The sequence below is a fragment of the Rhinolophus hipposideros genome (assembly GCF_964194185.1).
Source record: "Rhinolophus hipposideros genome assembly, chromosome: 22".
Lineage (NCBI taxonomy): Eukaryota > Metazoa > Chordata > Mammalia > Chiroptera > Rhinolophidae > Rhinolophus > Rhinolophus hipposideros.
The window spans coordinates 15,363,884-15,370,193 of record NC_138068.1 but is presented as its reverse complement, the minus strand read 5'-3'; positions in this window follow the sequence as shown (position 1 = coordinate 15,370,193).

The following is a 6,310-nucleotide window of genomic DNA, read 5'->3' as shown; positions in this document are numbered from 1 at the left end:
TTCTCTGTCTTGTAACGTCATCATTCCAATGTCTCCATCTGTCTTCCCAGGGTCTCCTCCCCGTGGCCTTCTTCACGTGGCCTTGTCTCTGTGGGTGTCTCTGTGTCCTCTCCTCTTCTTATAAGGACCAGTCATTGAATTTAGGGCCCAGTCTAATCCAGTATGACCTCATCTGAAGTAATTAAAACTGCCAAGATGCTATTTACTCTTAAATTCACATTCCAAGGTTCTCGGTGGACATAAATTTTGAGAGAACAGACACTATTCAACCCAGGACAGGGACCTTGAGGGGTGGTGAGAGGACAGATCATGGCTGCAGATCTGCCGTAGCTACGCGGCAGCCTTAGCTCTACTGGAGTTACAGGGAAGCTGAAGAAGAGAATTTGCCAGAGGAGAGTGGCGCAAAGTCGAGAGGCTCTGGATTCAGGGAGAAGTGCAATGAGTGGCCATCTGGTGACTGTCTTCCCGTCTGCTTCCAATAACCCACTTCACTGGAGCTAGCTCGAGTGGGCCTCTGATCCCAGCATCCAACTGTTGCCTGTCTAAGACAGCCTTTCATCCTCTGCCACAAGTCCACCCAATGTGCTATTATAATCTCCGGCCTATAACAGAGATGTCATGAGCCATTTTGCTGAGGGCAGGATACACAGTGTCCATCACATGCTCTTGATCTGGTAAGCACTGAATTTCTACTTCTCGGAAAGTGAGAAGCATCTGAGTGGGAGATAAACAGAGCCCCACTCCACACCCTAGGCTGGCTCCTGACTGCCTGGCAGCGCTGCCTAGCAGCTCTGGGAGAAACCCCCCTCCCCGTCCCAGAAACTGTGATCCTTTTCCAAGGGGTCCCGCCCCTTCCTCTCACTCCTTTCCCCAGCCCAGATGTGGGGCCCATAACTCACAGGGAGGAGGCTAGATCCTTGTCTTTACATGGAAAAACCCACATAACGGGGCTGAAAGGACAGTTGGACCCCGTTTCCCCCTTCCCCAGGTGGCAGACATCAAACACCATATTCCCTCTTTAACGGGAACAGTTTTGGGATACAGCACTGGGGCCCCTTCCTGGTGGAGGAGACGCTCAGGGTCTTGGCTGCATCTAGCCAGAGGCTGGGGTCTCCCCCGCAGACAATGAGGCCACTTTGTATCTGCCAGACAGGAAGCATAGGCAAGCCAGGGCAGGGGAGGAGGGGAGACAGTATGTCCTCCCCCCACTCACACTGGAGTTTCCACACCTGGATGGAGGCGGGCTGAGGGGCCACACATAGGATCACGCTTTCTGTTTGTGGGGACCTGCACGGCCATATCCAGACACTTGGTCCACCCCATGCCACTTCCCTACACACACACTCAGAAGCATACTTCCCCAACCTTCATGAGGCCCTGGTGAGAGATACGCCACCTCTCTCCTCAGGAAGAACAGAGAATGCCATCAGGATGACAATAACCCTGGACAGGGAGCATAAAGTCTTGCATTTAGGGTCCATCAGTAAGTGGCACATATGGGGGACATGAGCAGGAACCTCTGCCTCCTTCGTCCATGGGCTCCTGGGGGGCAGATTTGCTTGGCGGTGACCCACTCACCTGGGACAGTCCTTCCAGGCCTCCACGCACTTCTGAGAATCCCAGGAGCTTCCTCTCCCATCTTCAGGCTCCTTCCACCTCACCCAGGATGTTACCTGCTTTTCTATGGAGGCCCACCACATAAGGTCATTGAAAGCCTCAGTTTTATGGAATGTAGGTCCCCTTAAAGAGACAGAAATAGAAAGCACTGACACTGACAGCTTTCTGGCACAGGCCCTTCCTACCACGGATGAGAACCCCTGCTATTGGGAGAAACTCACACCCCCCACCGCCAGCCAATTGGGGGTGCACCCCCTAGGATACCAGCCCCCTACTCCTTCTCCACTAGCCCTTTGTCCCTGCCCAGCCCCACCCCCCATCTTCTTTCTTCTGAGCCTGAGAAGCTCGGCCTCCCTGCACGCGGGGACACCATTGAAAGTGAGCAAGGCTCTTTGCCTGGCTCACTCTCTCCTCAACATAAACATCAGCACGCTCAAAGCCCAGTCGGTATTTTGATTACACCCACGCCATCAAAAAAGGTTACTGTCAAATCCACACACAGGGGTTTGGGGTGACCTCTTCCAGCTGGGCAGAAGTGTGGCTTCTCCAGGACCCTCGGGTGTGTAGACATGCAGCCCGAAGGTCCAGAAATCACGGACACTGGACTCTGGGAGCCGGGACAGACTTCCATTGAATGAGAGGTACTAACAAGCAACTTAAAAATTGTGCAGCACTGACAGGCTCTCAGTGTGGACACATGCAAACCAGATGCAATCATTATGCAAATCACATGCAAAATACATGCATGGGCCTTCCAACTATTGCAAACACCAGATGTGGCCCTTGGGGACCCTGAGTTTAGCTGAGCCCTGTTGTGATGCACAGAAGTGACCCTGACTCACCAGTCAGTCTCCTACGGTGGGCAGGAAGGGCTCACTGAGGCCGTTCACGCACCCTGGGGGAAGGAACCAGGCAGAGCCGACTGGACCTGGCTTTGAATCCCAGCTCCTCCACTCAGAAATTGCATGCCCTTCATGGAGTATTGTCACCCCGCTGCGCCTCTATCTTCCCACCTGTAAAATGGTTACTAGGAGAACATTGGCTTAAGCTCCCATCTGCATGACTGGGCACACAAGAGACACTCAGTGAGGAAGCAGGGCTGAGTCCTTCCCTGGGGAGTGGGTGTCTGGGCTTCTTTCTGCCCACTAAAGTGGTGACTGCCATCGCACGACCTTCTCCAAGGGGAGCAGTGCAGCTGTGGGCTTGGGGACGGTCAGAGCTGACAGCCCGAGGAGCGCCATGCTTTTCATTCATTCCGAAAGGTGTCACAGGTCCCACTCGACAGGGGCGCGGTGCCCTGCCAGACCCCCTTTACCGAGTGCACCCATCACCCCCACCCCCCACTTCAGGAGTGCTGACTGCTTTTGCTCACAGCTGCCCTTCCTGCGAGTTGCCCTTGGCTGATAAGAGCAATCTCCCCTGGGAAGTCACAAAGCCTCCCACGCCACGGCTGATACAGGGGTACAAATACGGGCCTCCTCCCCTCACGGGTTTATGTTCTAGGCCCCCCTGGATCAGGCCACATCTAGACTCCACCCGAGACCCCATTCTTGCTCTGCCCTTTCCCTCCCCTGCTTCCCACCCTCCCTTCTGTGTGTCTCCTGAGAACCCTTCCTAGGAAATGGTATGTTCCTGAATCTCTCTCCAGCTCTGCTTCTGGGAACCCGACCCCAGACAGGGAGACAGACTGCAAGCAGAAAGGGACAATGTGCATGACACTCACTATGATCAAGGACCATGGGGACGCGCGGGGTCACTAAGGAAGAAGTGCCTGGGGCGGATAAGAATTTGTCTCCCCAAATAGGCAACATAGAGTCCACCCGTGGGGAGAGAGCATCCCAGGGAGTGGGTGCAGTGTGTGCTAGGCCAGGAGGCAGGAGACAGCCTGCTGTGTTCGGGGAGCCCTGCAGATCTCTGGGGAGGCCAGGCCCCAATAGGGATTAGCAGGGGCCAGATAAGAGGGGCCTTGGATACTTCAGAGAAGAGCCTGGAGTTTACAGCAGGGCGACAATGCATACAGACCTCTCTCAAAAAATGTCCTGTCCCCTTAGCTCTGAGGGTTGCTGCTGCATGGAGCAGGCACTGGGGGAGGGTTCCAGGGAGGAGGTGGCTGCAATGTCAGCCATTAGGCTGACAGGCGAGGGGCCCAGGGACAGAGGGTGGGTCCCAGAGGCTTTTAGGACAGAGAGCTGACAGGCCTTGGTGGCTGATTTGGGGGCTGTGGGTGTGGGAAGGATTCTGGAAGGTGCCAGGCTGAGGGGAGACAAAACATCAGGACTGGGACAGGGGAGACCATATGTGGCTAAGTGTGAGGAGAGGGGACGGTTTAATGAACTGTACAGGGCCGGGTCTGCATTCCCGGTGCGGGCCAGGCCAACGACGCTGAGCCTTGAGTGGGGAGGCCTCCGTGAAGGCAGATGCTGACAAGAGTGGGTGGTACAGCTGGCCTGAGTCCAGCGGGGCCCGGGAGCTGCTCCCTGCTGGCGGGGCTGGGTGCAAGGCCCTGGGAAGAGCTCAGGCCCGCCCTCCTCTAACTCTTCTATTCATGGGCACCAGAGTAAAAACCGCACAGGATTACCGCTGGTGACAGAGGAGGCAGGCAGACCATGGGCTGCGCAGAGAGGCCAAGCCAAGCCGTGCAGGAGGCTACCCTCCACTGGGGGTGGAGGGGGAGGGCAACGGTCGGGTGAGGCCGTTGCCATGGAAACTCATGCTTGGCTAGGCAGGACCTGACCTCCACCCAGACACTGCCCTTGTCTCAGACCTGCTCTGCCCTAATTCCTTAATTCTCTCGGACGTTTGCTGGGCACCCGCTCAGTGCAAGAAGCTTCACAGGCACCGAGATAAGGGGTGGGCAGAGGTGGCTGCGAGTTGGGAGAAATCCCAGGAGGGGTCAGGAAAAGGGCCTGGGGAGGGGAGAGGGTCAAGAGACTCCCTCGGGTGGGGGGAGACTGCTCCCGTGAGAATGCCATGGCTTAGGAGGGGGTTTGCTGGAGCCGGGAGGGCCATGTACAAGCTGAGGACTTGGGAGGTAGCGCACCTACATTTCTCCATCTTCAGACGCCATGAGTCCACTCACCTGCCTCTTCCCACAGGCCACAGGCACTGCCTTTCTGCATTGAGCTCCCCTCCTGACGGACAGGGCTTGCTTGATGCCGGGGCCACCTCCTGCCTGTGTTTGCTAAACAGATGAACTGTGGGTTATAAACAAGTCACTCTGTAGCCGTGAGGATGGGGCACTGACAGGGCTGGTGCCAGGATCCAGGCCACAGATGCTGGAAATGAGAGAGAGCAGGCATTCAGAGGGAGGGCTGCCAGGCTTCCGTGAACTGGCTGGAGAGATAGGTCAAGGACAAGGTCAGAGTCATGGGCACACACCCTGGCAGGGTCGCAGGGCTCTGTCTCCCCATCCATCTCGTGCTTAGGGCCAGATGATATATTTGGCAGCTTTTCAAAGGGCTCCCTGCCAGGGCCTAACCACTCTGACGCCCCCAGCAGCCCACCCACCTGCTCTTGCTGCCCACCCTAACCAATGAGGCCCCCCCAGGTCGAGTCTCTGCAGCTGGTGACTCCGACATTCCTGGCTACACTGGCGCTGGCCAGCAGCCCCAGTTCCTTGGGGAAAGGGCAGGCAGAAGGCTCCTGCAGTGGGACTTTATCCCCCCTCCTTTCCCCTCCCCCACCCTGGGTGCTGCACAGGGATTAGGGCATCCTGCCCCCCACCCCCACAGTACGTCTCATCCCCATATTATCCTAAGTCTCGGCTCCTCCTTCCCTCACACCTCCTCCAGGTACAGGCTGAGGGCTGGGGAGGAGGTGCACAGACACCCTCGGTCTTCAGACCCCATGAGTCCACTCACCTGCCACTTCCCACAGGCCACGGTCACTGCCTTTCTGCATTGAGCTCCCCTCCTGACGGACAGGGCTTGCTTGATGCGGGGACCACCTCCTGCCTGTGTTAGCTAAACAGATGAGCTGTGGGTTATAAACAAGTCACTCTGCAGGAAAGCGTCCAGAAAGATTAGGAGGAGAACCGGTAAGCCTTGGTGACTTTTGAGGGGCTCCAGGATGACTTCAGGTTTCCAGCTTGGGGTCCTTTTTGCTGTGACAAGGAAAGAAGGGAGGCACGTGTATGAAAGGAAACCATGCTAAATTGGAAGTGCCCTACAGATAGTCTGGATGGAGTGCCAGCATATGCAGCTCGTGGAGGTGTCCCATTTGTCTACTACCCAAAAGGTCTGACTGCATCTCTCCTCTGTTTAAAAAACAAAACAAAACAGAAAAACAGCTCATTTAGTGCTTCTATTACAAATTCCACCTAATCTATCATTATCCACTTGGAACTAACTACACATGAATTGGTAGGTTCCCGACTCACCATGGCTTCCTCTAATCTTCACCTTCCTTGTCTCCAGTCTGATTCATTTATTGCCTGATTCGATTTGTTCTTGGGTGTTTTCCCCATCCAGGGAAATTCACTGGGCCCTTGTATTTTTTTCTGTCCTGGGTAGGTGAACAGAACCTTGGCTGGCATAGGATTCTTTTCTCCTTCTAGCAAGTAAGATGTGTGGTTTCAGTCTGTTTCTCTTTTCTTCCCATGGAACTTGTTCTCTCATTTGGGAAGCTCGTAAGAGTTTTCCCTTTAATCATGGAATTCAGGAATCTTCCCCGGCTATGCCTAACTGCCTGTTTT